The sequence below is a fragment of the Heloderma suspectum genome, chromosome 13, assembly GCF_057233095.1.
Source record: "Heloderma suspectum isolate Gila_16-S chromosome 13, 16-S_ref, whole genome shotgun sequence".
Classification (NCBI taxonomy): Eukaryota; Metazoa; Chordata; class Lepidosauria; order Squamata; family Helodermatidae; genus Heloderma; species Heloderma suspectum.
The window spans coordinates 24290511-24311040 of NC_139470.1; the positions used below are offsets into that span (position 1 = coordinate 24290511).

The 20530-nt window shown below is 42.1% G+C and overlaps 1 protein-coding gene across 3 annotated transcripts in view; it reads right to left on the reverse strand.

Annotated features, from left to right (window-relative positions):
- TAOK3 (TAO kinase 3) overlaps positions 1-20530 on the reverse strand; it is a 143448-nt gene that overhangs the window by 118131 nt on the left and 4787 nt on the right. The window contains exon 1 of one of the 3 annotated variants that reach the window (XM_084820466.1): positions 10287-10369. The exons of the other annotated variants lie outside the window; for them this stretch is intronic. The gene's annotated coding sequence lies outside the window, so the exon portion shown is untranslated. Of the gene's footprint in view, positions 1-10286; positions 10370-20530 lie in introns of those variants that run through there. 3 annotated transcript variants of the gene reach the window in all.

Sequence of the window (20530 nt, forward strand, 5' to 3'; positions counted from 1 at the left end):
CCTTAGGAAGACCACTGTCTTGAAAGGCAGCTAAGAAATATATTAAACCAGGGATGCAGAATTCCCTTTCGAGAAGCTTTGGGGGACTGCCTTCCAGTGCTAGGTGGGGCCAAAGGCAGAAGTGATGGGGCCAAAACTCCAAAAATGCCAGCATATTTTAGCTTAAACTCCTTCCTGCCAGTAACTAAATCTTAGGAGAAGCATTTCAACCTTCTAGAATGTGGGGACAAATGGCACAAAAGCTGGGCAGCCACCAAACAACTGCGATTGTGGTTAAGGGGGAGGGGCCAGGGGGAGGGGCCATCTGGGGACCCAGGAGGGCCAGATTGGAGCCCCAGGTGGGCCGGATTTGACCCCTAGGCCTGCAGTTCTGTATCCCTGTACTAAATAATCAATGACACATGGCCCACCTTAGGAAAACATCCACAAGCATGCAAGCTTGCACAAGCAACACTCTTTACATAAAAGAATGGCATGGAGAAGCTCTATCAGTCATCGCTTTATTTTGCCTTAATTAATACAAGTTAATGACAGATGCACCGATTGTACAAGCACAGGCTCAGCCTTTAAGGGGAAAAAATGTCCTGTACAATTATCAAGCATTCTCATGGCAACTACTATAACTACATCTGTACAAAATTTTAGTAAAATATTCAATATTATGTTCATGCTTTTCAGCAGCTGGAAACAAAGAACATCAGACCCATGTGGTGAGCTAACTCTCACATGTCACAGGCCAGTCAGGAAGCATTTCCTTGTCACTGCACTATTTTATGCCTGCATATTTTACTCATGAATAACGTTCATTAGATATTCAATGTATCCATTAGTACACGGAGCTGTGCGCACAACTCTAAATACAGGTAGCTCTGCTTGCTTTCCCAAACCCACAATAAATGCCCACACACATTAGTCATACTCCAGCTCACTGGAGTATATATGACCAGCACGCAGAGGGTCACAATATCATATTTACTTTATCATCTTTCCTATGACTCATCATTTTTCTGCCTCACTCCTTCACAAATTATAAGGCAAGCAAAAAGAGAAACCTTAGAGTAGGGGCTTAGCTATGACAAACCCCTACTGTTCCCCAACAAAATGAAAGGAATCAGAATGCCAACCCAGCCCCATTTCTTTAATGGGGAAAGTGTGTACCACGATGACAATAAGAGCATCAGTGCTTCTGGAACCCTATTCCTATCCCCACAGGGCATGGAGCAGAATGCTAAATGCCATATGTACATGTAGAGAGGAATACAAACTGGAAAGTAACTTACTGTAACAGGCAATTTATTCATTCTTCTTCTCCCAGAGCCTGCATTCTTTGGCTCAGCCTTAAGGGTGTGGTGGCTAAGCAGTATCATCAGCACAGACTGAAGTGTCCCATATTATGATTCCTTCCATTATCATTTTAGTAAGTTTGTCCTGGGACTCTTACTGTATCAGCATTAACAATTTCCCCCTTCCCTCCTTCTGCAATAAACCCACAACCTTCCAGCCCTTGAATTTCACAGGTCAGAAAAGCCAAATCTCACTAGCAGTTACTTACCTATTATTACTATAATTATATTTACACTCTGATCCTCCATTAAGGAGCTCAGGGTGGCTTACATATGGTTTCCCAGCAAGTATAGTTTCCAGACACCATCTTTAGCTTTCAGCGGTTGAGCCATAAGACATGCCTACAAACAGGATCCAGAAGGGCAGCCATGTTAATCTGTTGCAGCAAAAACAGTAACTACAAACAGAAGCTATTGCATATGTCTATGTCTGCAGATTCATAGCACCAAGTTGTGCCTGGGCAACTAACTTGAGGATCCATAAGGTTACAGGTGGATTATGGGTTTGCTGGATGTGATCTTCTCCCCCAATCCAGCATGCTGTCTCATACCCAGTGCAGCAGATCTGCCTGTGGAAACCCATTTCCATCCACGGAGTCATGCACTAGATCAGGGTGATGGTAGGGGAAAACGTCTGATACTTGGTGCATAATACAAATCACAGTGAGTGCAGTTAACAGAAAAGGGAAGGGAGACTGAAGGAGGGGTTAGGGCTGGTTGCATTCCCCCGCCCCCTTTTTACAGTGTTCTCTGGTCAGCCAACGGTGATCCAGAGGTAGACTGAGCACGCTGGCCGTTGGCCCTGCTTTTGTTCTGCCCCCTTGGAGCCACCGCTGCTGCCCACCTGCCTGCCCACTGTATTCAACCACCCAGCTGCTCTCTCACTTGCTCGGGGAGCTTGCTCCTGCCTGCCCAGTTGCTGAGCAAATCAGCTGAGCTCGCTACATGACATGCTTGGCAGTGGCGGCTGCGCAAGCGTGGTTTCCATGCCCAAGCAAAGATGGTGGCCTCCAGAACCAGCTTCTGAGGGAGGCGGGAGAGTTTTATGGGTGGTGGCTGCAGCTGAGCTGGGGAGAGCCCGCTTGGCGGCAGGTGGAGGAGGAGAGGTAAAAGTGAGCTAGGAAGCGGGAAGGGTGGGTGAGATCACTTTTGGGAGAAAGACGGGGTGTGTGTGTGGAGCATGTGGTACAGCCCTTTCTGCATGGGTAGCACACCACCACCGATATTAATAATAATAATAATAATAATAATCCCTACTATGTGGAGCTATTGGGCAGAATAAAGTGGTAGACTGAGAGGAGGTGCTAGAATTTTTTTTTGCCTGACTTCTAAACTGTGCTTTACGTATCTATTCAGAAATAAGCCCCAATGAGCCAATGGGACTTACTCCCAGATAAGTGTGTATAAGATTGCAGCTTAAATGCCATTGTTTGCTAGCTCCTTTAAAATGCATAATAATATGAGGCAATGGTCTTTTGATAGATACTGTTCCCTTTTGCAAGCTTGTAAAAACTAGACGACATAATAAAAAAGGGATTTTCATCATATACCTTTGCATGTGAAGTTTAGTTAGGCCCCAGGTTGATAGAAATAGAGAAATAGGAATGTCGTCTGGCACTCAAAGAAAGACATTTTTATTCAGTCCTTTGGCATATAAGCTGGGCTGTTGCTGAAATGGTTTTTAATTGGTTGGCTGCTCTTTATTGCTGTGTTTTTTTATTGTTTTTAATGTATTTGTTTTTATGTTCTGTTTTAATTAATATTTTGTTTTTAATCTGTATTTTATTTTCAACTGTATTGAGTGCCATTTTTAATTATAATTAAAAATGACAATTAGTATCGTGGAATGGTGGAACATAAATTAAATAATAAATAAACAATACATATCCAGGAAGTGGTTGGCACTGCTGGAGACAGATGCTTCTGCATTATTACTTTACATGTACCAGGGATGAGAAGTAAAATGAAGACTGAAATCCTATGCACACTTACATAGGAGTAAACCCATTGAACTCAATAGGACTTCTAACTGAATTACATGCTCTGAACAACTGTGGTTGATGCTTAATGTATCATGCTTAATGACATCACTGGAGGCTGCCCCCGTGACATCACCAGGGGCTGTCCCTAGGTCTCAGGTTGGGCCCTGAAATCTCAGGGCCTGGGATGTTCCAGACCTGGCAACCTTAGCAGGGAGTGTGAAGAGTTAAACAAGTAGGAACCTAGAAAAAACAAATATTTGCAGTATTTAATATCAATATGGATCTTGCTTATAGACTAAGTAGTGCTTGCAGAGAAGCAGCTGGGAAATTACTATGTTCAACTATATACCCAAAATATTGTGACAATACCACCAGACTTAATTTTAATAGCATATGCATAAGTGTAAGAACTGCAGACAGAATTGGGCATACTTCAATAACAGTTGCTATGATCTTTTTAAAATGACAAGTATAGCAATTATTTTCTTGACCAATCCACATCTTGTGTGGAGAAACCACATCTACCAAGTCTTGTGGATTTACAATATTTAACACATCTCTCTTCAGCCCCAGAAGGAACCGAGCAGTTCAAAGAGATTTCAAAATACAAGCAATAAAACGAGATAAAATAATAAAGAAAACAGCAGGCACATCTATAAATTAAAGATCTAAACTAGGGGTGGGCTACCTATGCAGCCCCCAGTGGTCACCCCTGCGTCCCTGTCCCTCCAATTCTCCCACCACCACCTCTGCCAAATGAAGCTGCCTTTTTTTTAAGCTTCATTTAGCAGGTTTTCTCTCTAGAAAAACCTATAGATCTAGTTAAGCAATCATAAAAGAACTTGGTATGAAGCATGCTTATGCTGAATGTTGTTGTCTTAGGAAGGAAAGCCCATATGCCCACACAGCTGTGTAAGTATTATATTTGTCACCTATGCAACATCAAATTAATCCCCAGTACTGCAGTACCGGGCATACATGCCCCACATACTTTGGTTTAATAGTCATGCCCTCCTTCCCAAGGAACTCTGGGAAAAGTATTGATATAAGGGATGGTAAGGGATCTCTAAAAGGAATGTTCTGCTGCAGCAGCACCTCAAACTACAATTCCCATGATTCTTTGGGAAACGTCATGGCAGTTAGTGAAGAAACTAATATAGGTTTACAGCACAGATGTTCCTTGAGATCGCAGACAGCAGTGCTGGAAAAGGCCTTTGCTCAAGACCTTGAGGTTTGTTTCCAACCTGCTGCCATCCAGATCTGAGACATACATCCAATGTGTGTGTGATGAAGGATGAGACAATAGCAAGATGTTACCAAGCGTTACCCATTGGTGAGGAAGAGCAAAACCTTGCATAGCCAGAAGAACTGGGAGCACAATGCTAGGAATTTCTTCTTGACAAGTGTAAAACTGTGTGCGTGTGTGTGTGTGTGTGTACACACATACATGCAGACACACATAGACACGGAGAATTAATGAGAGTTACCCATGCACACTGCTGAACTTTACAATTCACTGTAACTGATGGGTCGGCGGGGAGACCTGGGGTCAGTGCAGTCAGCTCTCTGGAAGCATCTGCTCAGAAAAGCAGACACAGTCACAGACGAAATAAAGCATTCAGCCTCTAAGGGGAATAGATTCCATGATGTCCTTGACCAATGACAGCACAACTAGAGCCAACTGAGTAGTAGTTTACCCTAGGCTATAGGTAGGGAGCAAAACCAAATCCACAGCTGCTGAATTTCTGCTAATAAGGATCCCCGGGATGGAGCCCTGTAGTATGAGCCACTGTTTTTTTCTGTTGAAAACTATAAGCCCTCCCAGGACCCAAGTAGCTTTAACCAGTCTTTGCCTTGCTCGACCCCTACCCACTACCACTGGTCAGTCTTCCCTAATCTTCCCTAAAATACCAACCATATGTAGCTTTGCACACTTTGCTCCTTGCCTTTGTCTGTTCCTGGTTTGCTCCCCGGGCCTGTAAACTCTTCCTTGGTTCCTTGACCCTGCTGGTCTACTCTACCCTTCGTTCTCTTATCAATACAATTGGAAACTGAACTCAGCTTGCCTTTCTGATGTTCAGTTTTGACTTGTCTCTCAGACATCTCAGTTGGACCATGTAAAGGTCCAGATCTCACTTTTCTCCTCCAAGAAGAGGGGTGCAGTAGATAAACACTGCATTGACTGGATCAAGATCATCATCATTAATGTATTTAAAAGAGCCTAAAACATAATAGGTGTTGTACAAAAGTTTTTTTTAAAAAAAACATCTCTGCTCATGGGCTCACAATTTTTCTTTAAAGAACCATGAATCAACAGGATGGAGGACTTGGAGGGAAAAGATTATTTATATGTCCCTGTCTCTAGTGAGATCACTTTGGTTCATGCTTCTATGCAAGTTAAAGGTGCCCCCATCCCCTGCTTCTTTTTAACTTTGCCCTGGTATGATTGGCATATGATTATAAAAGGAATTCGATTTAGGCAGGAAGAGTTCACACTGTATACAGATGATGCTCTTCTCAGCCTCTTGGACACACACTGATTCTATACCTAGGATGCATGAAATAATCCAAATATTTGGTTCCTGCTCAGGAAGAGAGATTAAATGGAACTGGGGCATCCTGCCACAAAACAAGTCTATAATGATTGGCCTTTTAGAGATGGCAACTGCATAAAAATCAAGTGCTTCAGAATACCGGCCACTGTTAAGGGTTTAGTGAAAATCATATTGCACATGTTTTCGCAAACTACTGCCATAGATCTGAGCAGATGGCAGGTCCTGCAGCTACCATTATGGGATAGGGCAAATGTGATCAAAATAAATGTATCCTATTGCCTTATATGTTTTATGAGGCCCCAGACTCTTGAGCAGATTCCTATGGAGACTAAAAGCTGTGCATAGCCTATGCCAACTTACAACTGCCGATCCAGAAAGAGGATCTTGATTTCCCTAATCCTTCATCTCTATCATTTAGACACCCATCTAAACGGAATGGTTTAGCTGAAGGTCCCAGGTTTAATCCCCTGGCATCTCCAGACTGGAAGAATTCCTGCCTAAAACCCTGGAGAGCCACTGTTAATCAGGATCACAATGCTGGGCTAGATGGAGCAACAGTCTGACAGTATAAAGCAAAGTGGTGTGGCAAGGTAATTTTAGACCCTGGACAATGGTTTTACAGGGGCTTTAGATGCATTACTTCAGTTGTGAAGCACGCAACTACCATTTCTCTTCTCCGCTGCCCCTGCCATTCCATGTTTACAACAGCTTCTACATTCCTGGTATGTTAGAGGAAAAATAAATAAGGGAGCGATCCTATGTGGGGAGGCAGCCGCCTCCAAACTTGGAGGCGACCACCTATCCAATGCAGGGTGGGAGGAGCGCAGAGGGGATCCTCTCCTCCATGTCCCAGCTGCCCTGCATTCACGGCTAGATGGCCAATTTCAGCCATCTAGCTCTGGGACATCGCAGCGCAGGGTGGAAAGGCTGGATGATGCATAGGAAGCATCATACTGGCACTTCCGCACTCCCCACTCCCAGGAACACCCCCTTTTGCCCCACTCCATTCTGCTCATCCAACTGGGAAGACCGGGGGCAATCCACACCACCTAAGAGGTGATGGGGGAGGGAGAGGGAAGGTGGTTCTCCAGGAACCAACCTTGGAGCGCGGGCTCCAAGGTCGGTTCCTGGAAACCGACCAATCCTATGGCCATCTAAATGCTGTCTAGCAGCCGTAGGATTGTGCCCTAAATAAACACTGTACTTTAACCCTGTAGTTTTGTACTTTAAACTCACTTAAAACATAGCACCATCAAAACATAGTATCAGCATGACTACATTGATAAAATGGAGCTCGCTTCTGCTGCCCTGATGCTAAACAGATTTACTCGGGAATAAAATGAGCATCTGCAACTGTGTACATGCCTGGCCACCCACAGCCAACTGTACTTCTACAAATAGAAATAAAGGGTACTGCAGTCAGCAGTGTCAGCCCTGGTGGACCCCAACATCCCATGCTACCCCAGGGGCTAACATCTGGCTTCTCTGCAACTGCTCCTGTCACCTGCCACTGCCTGGGTGGTCATTTGGGGACCCTCTGGCTGTGGGGCCCTGGGCTTTGATCCCAAGGTCCAGCTCTAGCAGTACCACTTATAAGGCAGCTTCCTATATTCCTATGGGTACTTCTAATTGGGTTTTGTTTGAAAGTATGTTGGCAGATCCTCTTGGAACCTTGCTATTCTGATTGCTACATACTGTACATTTCTATACATCCCCACTCCAGTGATGCTGGGCTCAATGAATCTGGATATTACTAGACAACTGGCTACCACACTGGCAATTCTGCATGGAAATCTAGTGGAACGACCTTTGTACAAAAGTGATGGATGGAGGCTGGACTTGAGAATCTTGCTCAGTTTCTGGACATATAGAATTGTCTCTTCTACTTTCAAAAATCAAGACAGCGCTGCATCTTAAAGCAAGAGATAAAAAGGCAGCACTTATAGCTTGCAACACCTGTGGATTCAGGTGCCCTCTCAATCTCAGTCTTCCCTGTCCCAGATACATTCAGCTTTTGAAGGAACTGAGAAGTACCTCATCTCACAGTTATGCTATATAGGAGCTTTAACAGAGAGGGGGTGCTGTATGCATTAGATGGGTTTTGAGACCCCTTGAATAGGCAAATAGGGAAAACTGTCAGTTCCCTGGAATTCTGCTTTTAAAGAGAGTAAATTCACCATAAGACATCAGACTCAGGTTTACCACAGCAAAAGGTTTTTCCCAACAGTCAAATTGGATAGTCTTGTCTGAGATGCTTAATAACTGACATGGCAGGGCCTCATTCACATCACACCTTGGCCCTGTTCAATTGCTGCCCCATTCTGAAAAGTATTATGGCTGCCATTTACCTGATATAGATTATTTCAGGATATTTTAGACCCCGACATATCCCCACGTGTCCTGGCTTAGAATGGCTTTGCTAGTAGCCAAGAGTAATGTCTTTCCAAAATTTGCCTAAATACTGCCTAAACACAAATGGTTGTTAAACACTAGCACAGCCATGTGAAAAAGTATGTTTAGTATCACTAATACCTTCTGGAGGGAGGAGAATGGTGGATTCAGTTATACTGCAAGTTTAGATAACAGAAAAGTTCCAGGATGCATCTCGCAACCCTGAACAAAAAATGGTTGGAAGAGTTTCTATGGCCAGTGTTTAAGCTCTCCAGGAAAACACAGTAGAGATCCACTAGGCCAGGTATGGGAACCCCTGCCTCATGAACCAGGGCTTTTCCACCTGGTCTGTCATCTTCTTCCCCAGGTCACACCTCCTTGCCTGGCGGGAAAAAGCTCTTATCTCTGATCACCAGCTGATCAGAGAGAAGGGCTTTTCCCTGCTGAGCACTGAAAAAGGCTCCCTTTTTTTTGGTGCTCAGCAGGAAAAAGCTCTTCCCTCTGATCAGCTGCTGACTGGATAACAGTAAGAGCTTTTTCCTGCTGGGGAGAAGGGGGAGTGCCTGGGGGAGCAGCTGCTGAATGATTCAGTACCGCTAACTTCTGGGGCTTGTCCTGCTTGCTTCTGAGTAGACATGTAGATGCTTGGTATTTGGCATGCTATTTGAAAGTGCTGCCGAGTGATTCAATTCTGCTTAGGTCTGAGTAGACATGCAGAAGCTTATTAGATGGAATGTGGCTCCTAGATATTTCCCGGATTGGAATTTCACCCCTTGGACTAAAAAAAAAGGTTCCCCAACCATGTTCAGGGCAATAAAAAGGAACAGACACAACCTAATATTTTTCTAAAAGAAACAGACAAAGGGTAAAATCCAACATAAGTCCTACTTAGACTAGACCCATCGAAAAGTATGGGACTTTAGTCATGACTAATTTAGGTATCATTCATTTCAATGGGTTTACTCTAAGTAGGAGTTACATTGGATTTACCAGAAATGTTCAAGAGCACATGCAGAGATGCCATGCATATATACGATGCACTGTGATTAAGGTGAAGTTCTAGATACACATCCTGTAAACTAAATGATGCAGCCTCTTCTCCTCTCTATGTGGCACAATGAAGCCCCACAGAGCTTTGGATAGTTCAGGCAACTGCCTGAACCCAGGGAGGGATATTCAGATACTGTAGTTAATGGAGTATTATTCACACAGTACAACTGACCCGTAAGAACATAAAAGTTCTACTGACAAAGGGTCAATTTAAGTCAGTATTCTGTTGCCAACAGTAGCCAGCTAGATACCTCCAGAAAGTTTACACACAGGGCATGAAGGCAACAGCCCTCCCTCATTGTTTGTACACAACATCTGGTCTTCAGAGATATACTGCCTCTGTTCAGAAACATAATGCCCAAATTGTGGGTACAAGCAACAGAAGTATCTGCACTTATACGAAATCCAGAAAAAAAAACAGATAGGTAAGAGAGAAGGGATAGGCAGCAGTGCAAGGCACAGCACTGCCCGACACAGAAGTGCTGCCCACATGAAAATTATAACCTTTCAACAACAACAGCCAGAATGCTGTGAATGCATGTCTAAAGAATCATGGGAGCTAGTAACTTGCTGATTGTTTTTAAAATGAAAAAAAAACCTGAGATACTATAAAATCCAGATTCCGTGACAGAAATCAGATCCTGCATGCATAACAAGGAAAGTGCTTCAATGCTGTACTCCAATGCCAGAAAACCAAGCAGGTAGAAGTCCTGTCCATGTGTCAAAGTGGAAGCTGAAACACAAATAGAGCTGGGTGCAGAAAGCGTTTTTCCTACTTAGGAAGTAAGCTGTAGCTACACTTGCAACACATTTATGTACCCAGCAATGAAGACAGAAGCAAGATAGACATCATACCAAAATCTCAATCGCTATACAAGACTTACCTGTTCTCAGACAGATAATTCATTGAATAAGCTCAAAGTACATGTATATAAAGTAACATGGAAAGTCCACAACATACCCACCATGCAGAAGAAGGTGAAGCCTTCACTCTTGCCCAGCCATTCTAAGTGATTTCTCTGCTTTATAAGATCTGGGTGGCACAAAGAGAACCAGCAAGGCGAAAAAACACACAACAGCCACCCCCATGCACTCCAAGCATCTGCAACCACAAAGACTCATGCTTGCAGTGAGATAACTCCAGATGCTAAAAATAACCAGCCGGCTGCAATTCCCACTGTATGTAGCTAGGCAGAAACACTTCATTTCCCTCAAGCACACTTCCTTCTACAATGCAACATTAAAAGCCAAACTTAGGGCAAACATACCACAAAGGCCTATGTGATAACTTCCCCTGTAAAATATGAATAAGATGTTAAAACGTTTTTGAGGGGACAGCCCAAATTTATCCTTAGATTTATCAGCATCTTTGATGCAAAAGAAATGAGCAGATTAGACTTCCTAGGTTTCATCTCAGATTTGCCTAAATATCAGCCTCTCTCTCTCTTCCTGTGTGCCTTTTCTGGCAATAATGGGCAATGCTACCAAAACCCACAATGGGGGTGGGGGAGAAAGAGAAGGCATAGGGTAAGTGACGGGGATAAAAGCATTCATAATGTCATATATACCCTCTAACATAAAATCCATAAACTATTATAGATTTCTGACAATTTTATTGATGTTTTTTAAAAGATCACTACCCCTTATAGTTGCAAACATCTCACTTATGGTACTCATAAACCTATACGTATTGTTAGCTGGTCTTGCAAAACATTTCATTTATTCTCAGTTTGAATTCTGCCAACAAGATAGATAGTAAAAGCTGGAGAACAAGGTGGCACCTCAAACTGGAACAGTCCATTTTAACTTTTAACAGAAATGATTAAACATTTGTTTACATTGCACTTTGTATACATTGGACCAAATAGTTATCTCCATTATTTCAAAATCTCAACTTATTTTGGCCACAAGAATCTTGAATTGTGCATCTACTATTCTGCTTCCCTTAATGGCACAAACCCCCCACCACTTGAGGTAACCATGTCAGTTTGCCTTGCAGTAGGGCCCCCTCTGCAAATGCCCCTCATATCCATTCATAAGTGATGATGGGGGAGAAATTTTAGCCAAGAATGCAGCTTACTTTTAAAGTCCTGTATTGACTGGGGTCAGGATACCTGAAGGAATGCCTGCTTCCACACCAGCTTGCCTGTGCACCAAGATAATTAGATACTTTTCCCTGTGTGCCATCTTCTGAGGTGAGTGGCAACTAGTGAGACGGCCTCCTCGGTTGTGGCACCCCACCTATCGAATCAGCTCCTCAGGGAGGCTTACCTGGTGCCTATTTATCTATCTTTTCAACACCAGGCGAAGATTGTTTTATGGGATCTTAATGATATAGGGTGGGATACAAATGTTTTAAATAAAATAAAATAAAAAATAAAATCTTCCCAGACTTTTAATTATTAAACTGTGATAACCTTTATGGCTGCTAGCTTAAATTACTGGTTTTTTGCTTTGTATTGTTTTAACATTTGTATTGATCTTACGTGAGAGACCCTGAGAATATTTATACTGAATGGTGGAACAGAAATGAACATTTTATTATTGTCTGTTTATTTTTATCAGCCTTATCAGGCTGTGGGTAAATCAGAACCTCTCCATTGCATTAATCTTCACAACATTGGAAAGGTCAGCATTATTCCTATTCTACAAGTGGGAGGACAACTGAAAGATAGTAGCTTGCCTCACAGTCACTTTGGGTAAGTTGGTATTGAACCCAGCCAGACCTCTAAAGGCCAAATGCAACATCTGATTCAGAATCTTCATATTAATATTCAGAAAGAACAAATCCCACCGTAGCATCCAAGACCGTCACAAGGGAGAAAAAGATATTTTTATGAGGAAAACATAGAGCATATCTGATGAGAGCTTTAGAAAGGACTCAGCTACGGAATGGAGATACTTCTGAACCTTGCTATATACATGGACTCACATCATTGTGCTGGTCCCCCATCTTTTTCCTGGCAATCACCACCATAGAAGGGACAAACCAGCTTTGAGGACTCACTATACAGCATGAAAAGTGACCATATTTCCCATTTGAAAGTGTGCTTAAGGTAATATTTCCATACACTTTCCATGTGTCTGGTTCAGCACTACAATGCTCAACTAGCTGCCTTAGCTAACCAGTAAGGATCATGAACAGATGAAGCTGCCTTATACTGAATCAGACCCTTGATCTTGATCCATCCAGTCCAATACCGTCTATTGTGACTGGAAGAAACAGCTTGCCGAGATGGATGTTTTCCCAACCCTGTTACCAGAAGAAATTTTAACTGGAGATACCAGAGACAGAACTTGGGGCCTTCTGCATGCAAAGCCCCACTGAGCTACTAGACACAGGCACAGAGACAGAAGGAATTTCAAACTTAACATTCAGTATGTTGCCACCACACTTTCACCAAATGAGAACCATCATGCATCTCCTCATCAACAGACTAAAAAAATCTTACAGGTACAAGAAAGGGGGAAGAGATATTCCTGGGTTGCTTCATGCCACTACTGCCTCTCTGAAAATCTCTTCCATTTTAGCAATTTATTCTATTAAACCATTAAAGCTTTTTTATTTAACCTCATAAAAATTACAGGTTACAATTCAAGTTATTTTCCATTACATAAAATCAAAATATAATTGTGCACTGATTTTTTTCTTCTACAGTACCATATTCTTTTCTTCTACAGTACCATATTCTACTCACTCACCAGCCTACGTTTCTTTACAGAGAACGCATTTCTTCAGGGTGATTCAGTGCTGACTATACTACCATGAATCTGGCTTAACACAGTGAAATCAGTAGCACCCCCAAATAAACCTCCAGTTTTACTTGAAAGAGATAGAAAACACAATTTGAAATGTTAAAAGAGGTTTATCATGAAACACTAGAAAGCAGGTTTGAATCATTAACCTTAAACACATAGGGAAATTCTGCACTAGATGATCAATATGGTATAGTGGTTACCATTTCAGACTAGAACTGGAGAAACCCAGATCAGCCATGACCTTGAGCCAGCTGCTCTCTCAGCCTAACCTTCCTTACAGGGTTGTTGTGCAGGTAAATGGGGGCAGGTAGGGGGAAGAGACAACTATGTACATCACTTGTGCTCCTTGGAGGAAAGGTACAATGAAAATGCAGTATATAAATAAAAACGTAAACTAGTTTTAATTGTCATGGCTCCCCCCAAAGATTCCTAGGAATTACAGTTTGGCATGGATACTGAAAAGTCTGTTAAGAGATCCCTCCCCTACTCCACATTACAGAAGAGGTTAAGAGATCAAGTCCCTTAGGGAAATTCCCTTAATCAAGGACAGGTCCAAATTTTTATATCACAACGTGATCCAAGCATGAAACAGAGCAAAAGAAAGCAACCATCCACTTGGGAATGAGTGGAGATAAGAGGATCTATCTGAAACCCCCACCCCACCCCTACCCCACACACACAAAGCAACAAATCTGCACTGACAGGGTATTCTCAAACATGTAAGCAAGACACTTGATGGTAAGTATATATCAGCACCAGGTTCAAGCATATCTTGCATTTGTAACCCATTGTGCTTCGACTCTTTACAAATGCATCCTCCCTGCCAGTGGAGCTACCCCTGCGTAGGCTAGCTTCTCAGTACACTCAAAAGCTAAGATGCAGTTGCTTGATGGTCAGGCATTAGGAAAGGGATCCCATGCATTCCTGCAGATCAGGATTACCAGAAATTCAAGCTTCCCTTCTTCATATTTAAACACACAACTGACTAAATAACTATGCTCAACTGAAGTGAACCAGAACAGTGTCCCGGTAGGACCATGTGGCATATTTGTTGCGTGTCACCAGATAGGAGCTAGGCAGGGCTGAGGAAATATTTCAAATTCTGAATGCTAAAACGCTGATGCTGGCAACCATGCCTGCACAGGGCTGAACAGACATTTCAGACTCCTAAGAACAGACTTCACATTTCTATGAACTTAGACGAAAAGGTGCCTGGAATATTTCCAGCTGTGGCTTAGTGCAGTCAGTTTACATTGTAACAGGTGTTATGGCTGAGTGAAGCTTGAGGTAGTACTTGAACAAGTCAAATAGAGGTGACAAAAGATGATGTCCAAGGGCAGCCTTTCCCAATCTGGTACCTTTCAGATGTGTTGGACTACAACTCCCACAGACCTCAACCAGCATGGCCATGCTGACTGAGGATTGTGAGAAACATAGTCCAACATAACGGGAAGACACCATGTTGGGGAAGACTCTGCTAGGGCTTGTCAGCATCAATTTTCTAAGAGCTGGTGCGACAGGATACAATGCTCTGTGATCCAAGGTGTGACAATCTCCTTACAAAACAGATGAAGAACTTACAAGAAAGGTTGTCTTCCTTGTATTTGATATATTTGTCACGGGGCAAGTCACCCAGATAAAAAAGGAGGGATATAATGATGGTCTTTCCATACATGGTGAATAGACTTAACTGGAGGTTACCTTGGCAAAAGAAGAAACTGAGGAAGCTGTGAGATTTCATAGCAGTTATTTCCCAGAGAAGACAAAAGGACCTATGACACAACTCAGAAGGAGAAACAAACCACAAGATTTGAATAGAACACAAAGGTTTGCAGGACATCTGTGCATTTTCATCTTGGAGTCCTGTAAAAGGCAGGTGGTGCAGACTGTGATGAAAGAAATAGTCTCTGATGGTTTAACATGTCAGAAAATAACTTTGTACTTCTTCTTCTTCTTATATTTATTTATTTATACCCCGCCTTTTTCCCAGTACTGGGACACAAGACCACTTACAAAAATTAAAACATTCTTATCCAGACTAGCAATAGATGCAGTTCCTGATTTGTTTCAATCTCTCACCAAGCTCTGTGCCACAACAGTTGCAGAAGGTGGGGTTGTTATGTTAAGTGGTAGACGTTGAGTACTTATTCATTAACAGATAACCTGGCAGAGCCCTTCACAGCCAACAGATCTGCTGCAGCCTATGATCAGAAGCAAATCTGCTGGCTGGGATGGGCTCCTTTTAAAGCATTGTAGTGGAGCCCTGGCCACGTTCATGAGTTAACTGTTCATGAGTTAACACCCCAGACTGCTGCTTCACAAATCAGGCTGGAGCACTTTCACAAACAATTCATCTGCTACTCTTTGTGGATGCAGCAAAAGTTATCTTTCTATGGAAGGCATCTTAAGAAAAGGAAGCATTAGGGCCATTGCATCTAAAGATTAACTTCAAAATGCTGAGCATTAAAAAAAAAACACCCTATGGTGCTATCTGCAATAAAACCATGTTTTCCAGCAATACTTTGTAGTTCTTTTTTCTTTTCTTTTTTTCTTTTTTGCTAGTGCAAAATGTCCACACACAAAGAATAGCAGAAAGTTCAGGGTGGGAGGAGGATAACAGATAAGGAGAGAGACCTGTCACTCTTCCTCCTTCTAGGAAAAAAAACCCCACTGGGTAGTATGAACACATCCTAAAGGACACAATACACAGCTGGAGGCTCTCAAATAGTTTCTGGATTCTTTAGATTTAAGAATATGCTCCTTACCTAACAGGTTAAAAAGAAATCTGTATTAAGACTGAATTTTACTGGTTTGAAAACATTCCATTTTGACTCTGCCAAAAGTGTTTTGTAAGCTCTCTACATTAAATCTGACATTTTCCTACCACTACAAGTTGAGTAATGAATTCCTCATACACACAGCATGAGCTCACTCTGCTATGAGACAAGCAAATGAACACTGCAGCCCTGTGCAAAGCAGGAAGAAGGCCCAATCCCAAGAGTTCATGACAGAACTCCCACCCTCTCATAAAACCTTTTACCACCTTAATCAACCTTCTGTGAAAACGTTGTTGCAATAATAAGGAAGATTTTCAGTTTTGCTTTACAACAGATCATTAACAGAATTCTTCTAGGTATATAAATATGTTGAGGTTTGGAGCAAAAGAATGGGGCACATTACAAAAGTTTTTCCACTGCTGTAGTTCACTAGGGAATCAAGACTTGAGCCTGCAGAAGGCCCTTACCCAAGACTTGAGGGATTTAGCCTGTGCACCTCCGCCCAGCTATGGTCAAATAAGGGAATACAGAGAAATAAGTCAGATCAACAAAGATGCTTCTTTTTCAGTAATGGGGTGTGCTTTAGGCAATACTTCTTGTTTCTAGGTCAGGCTTGCTCATTGGTCTGATCTACAAGGGGACTCAGTTACTGTGTTCTCTGCAACAGGCATGGAACTTTTTCCTCTGCCCTGTCACCCCCAACTTGGGGGGAGTATGTTCTGACAAGCAGGAGAGGCTCCAGGGATGACTCATAATCAACCACATTTTTTCTCCTCCTGTCCGAGTTGCAGGAAGCCTCTGCCCAGCTAACCTCTGCAGGGAGCCAATGCAAACTCAAGCGTGTGGGAGCTCCTTCAGAAATGCGTATATACTTTTAGAACAGTGGTTCATAAACAGCTTTTCAGAAAGGCACAGACACCCCATTTGTTTAACATAAACAACAGAGTCCAGCCAACTCCAGAACCTACTGAGCAGCAGTGATCTCTATCATTTTTGTGCAGCCTGGTGAGCATGAGCAATTGGGTCAGGGTTTATATTTATATATGTATCACACGCACATATACACACACAGTGGGATGGGGGTGAACAACATCAACCCCTATGAATGGAAGGGAGTATGAAAATTTGATTGGTCACTCCTGTATAAATAACCCAGACAGTGGCTTTCTGCTCCCATCTGGTCAACAGAGCAGAATCTTCAGGCTCCAGCCCAAAGCTTGGCCCAAGCTCTGGATCCAGGACAATTTTATTATGAGGTTTCTTTTTAACCTACTTAGATTTTAATAATCACAACTAACCTTGTGGACAGAGGCCACAAAGGAGGCATGAAATGGTCTGTGACAATTGACCCCACAACTTCGAAAGGAATGCCACCACGAAGAACCCCAACATAGGCCTTCTCTATAGCAGCACCCACCCTCTGGAAAACCCTTCCCCATGCAGTTTGGGAGGCAGAAAATGTGGCATCTTTCAAATGCCTCCTAAAAATGCACCTTTTCACCCATGCTTTCCCTGGGCTCTATCAGCTGTTGGGTTTTACTTTGGTTTTAGATGCTACTTTTGAAGTTTTATATTGTGTTTTATGGTTTTAATAATTGTGCACTGCCCAGGGACGCTCGGCTGTTCGGCAGTACAGAAATGTAATAAAAACAAAACAAACAACTTCTAGGTTTGTACTATCATTGTGGATCATCCAAATGATCCCACGAAGCAAGCAGAAGTATCTGATGTTGCCAATCTTTGGTTCCCATAGTTAATTTCTTGTCCCCCTCCCAAGAGTGCAGAGATTCCACTCTCAAAGTTGGGATAGGAAATAAGAAGTTGGTGGAGAATAGCCTTTCATAATCTGTTTGATCTGAAGAATCAAGTGATGTCCTTTCTTATAACAGGATCCTATAATACTATTTAACCTATATACAAAGCTTGTGGGATAACAAAAAAAGCAGATTCAAGTATGGAATTAACAATACTCACAAGGTGAGTAGCCACAGGGCAGGGAAGTCAAGAGAAGATGTTAAATCCTCAAGAATATCCCAGCTTTCATTTAAAAATAAAATAAAATAAGGATTACAAGGGTTAGAGCAGCCTTCCCCAACCTGGTGCCCTCCAACTGTTTTGAATTTCAACTCCCACCAGCCCTTGCCAACATGGCCAACGATCAGGAATCCTGGAAATTGTAGTCCAAAACATCTGGAGGGCACCAAGTTGGGGAAGGCTGGTCTAGAAGCTAAGATATAAAGAGAGATGAATACAGAAGTACTGGGCATTTTTGCAATCTGCATTTTTAAAAGCTAAACATTTTATTACAATGTAAATAACTAAACATATTGCACTACTAATATGCATTTAGGGTTTTGCACTGATGTGCAAGAACCCCGCCCCTCTCCCCAAATCAAAACAGTCCTGGCTATGGGAACAGGAGGGAGGCAGATGCTCTTCATGTGCCTCCCTCCATAGGTTCTCCAACAGCTACTTGACAGTGACACGGCTATCATTTCCCTTCCTCTTTTGTCCCCACATGTACATAAGCTACCATCAGTTACACAAGTTCAGATACAGCAGCAACTAAAGCAAAAGCATCATGATCATCAGCTCACACAGATGCTTCCTTCTTTGAAAGGAGGAAGAAACCTTTTATATTTCCTGAACTGAAATGCAGTCCTTTTCACTTACATAAATGAAAAGGAAAAAAACTCACCCCTTCCCCTTCACACTGCTCAAATACTTAGTAGCTACACACAGAAAGTGGAAGATCTAGAAAAAAAATCTTAAGGATTTGTTCTCATTTATACAAACCTAAGCATGGCTTCCATCACTTTTTCTCCAGGTCACATTTTTTCACTTTTAAGAAAGAAAAAAGAAAGGCCTACTCAACAAGAAATGCATGCTGGGTGGAAGTTAATTCAGCTCCAGTATTCCAGCATGGACCAATTCCTTCAGATTTCAGGACAATAACATGGCTGTTTGTGGCCACAGTTTCCAAAACTGAGACATACAATGAGGTCGTGAGGCAGTTTAAAGGCCAGCATTTTTATTATTCTTAGCTGCTCAAAGACCCTTTGGAACTGAAAAATAGGATAGGAAATGTTCTAAATATACATAAATATTTGTGTGTCTGCCATGAGCTTTCACAGGCTAGAACAAACTAGCATTACGACTTTTCTAAAGATGCTGGATGTGTGGAAATAAAAGATATGTCATTTCAGAAGGTTCTGATGTCTATGCCACATGCAGAGAAATTACAGATTCTGAATTGTGAACATGTACTGAACAACTATCCAAATCCACCAAGATTTGGAAAGAAGTTACTGGATCCTACTAGTGCAATAAATGCTGGGTGTTAAATTATTTATATAGCATATTTCAGGTTTTATAAACAAATAGTTATGTCACCTTTCCAACTAAGAAGTGCTCTAGGCAATACACAAAAAAATAAAGTAAAAAAACATAAATTAAATAGAACCTAAAAAATAGTGTCACAAATGCATAACATACAAAACCAATAACAACATAAAATCAATCCAGTTATAAACACTTGAAGATCAAACATCTGGGAGAAAAGCAATTCAGCTGACAACTGAATATATACACGTGGAGGGAGCATACTGGTGTCTCTTTGAAGAGCATTCCAGAGGATGGGCACCACAACTGAAAAAGCCTTGTGAATGTCCTCTTCCATGCCTACCCAGGTGAAGGGCAGATTAAACAGCAGAGCTTAATTAAGTGCACAGGGAGGTACATATGTGCTCATATGATAAGGCTGTTGTAAGACCTGCTTGCTAGGTAACCCTAGGCAGACCACACTCTTGGGCTCAACTCCCTATGTGCAATATTTCACCACACCGTTTTTGATCTGCTCATATGCTAGTCAAGAACAAAAGACTAGTAAGTTACAGATGAACTATAAGCTATACCACTGCAGTGAACAAAGGAGCGGAGTGATACTCTGATGCAAAAGTAGCTTGGGGAGTACATATGTTTGCATCTTCTGTATCTGCTTTACCAGGTGTTGACATAATCAATCCATCCAGTTTGCTCCAGCTGTAGACATAGATCGTGCTACTTCCAAAGTAGAATTATAGAGGCCCCACAATCCAACACATGTTGAGGACATTAGGCTGTCCATTTCAAGCCTAAGACTGATGGGAGAAGCCATACCTGGTTAGGATTTTCCCTTCTATGAAACTTTTAAAGGTTCAGAAACCACATCAGGGTCTGGACCTACTACTACCATTTAGGCATCTATCATCCATTACAATACAACCATCACTCTGCTCTTCTCAGCATCTCAAATGTAACTTATATGGAATTCCTACATGTCCCACGTGGCTAGCCAATTGCTTCCACTTACAGTGTAATCCTATAGTATGTCTACTTGAAAGCAAGTCCCATTGAGTTAAATGGAATTTACAATTCAAGTTTATTATGGCTGCAGATTTATGCACACTTATCTGTGAGTATCTTTTAATCAAATAGGATCACATAAGATGAACTGTGGCGACACATTACTTAAAAAAAATGGTTTGATTCATGTTTTAATATATTTATTGCAAGTCTCTTTGTGGGCCAGAATGGCAGGGTCAGAATGGCAGCATATACATTTGAAAAATAATGATTCAAGACTTGTGTGCCATTTGGTTTGCTATTATGTAAATCAGCAGCTTTGCATTATT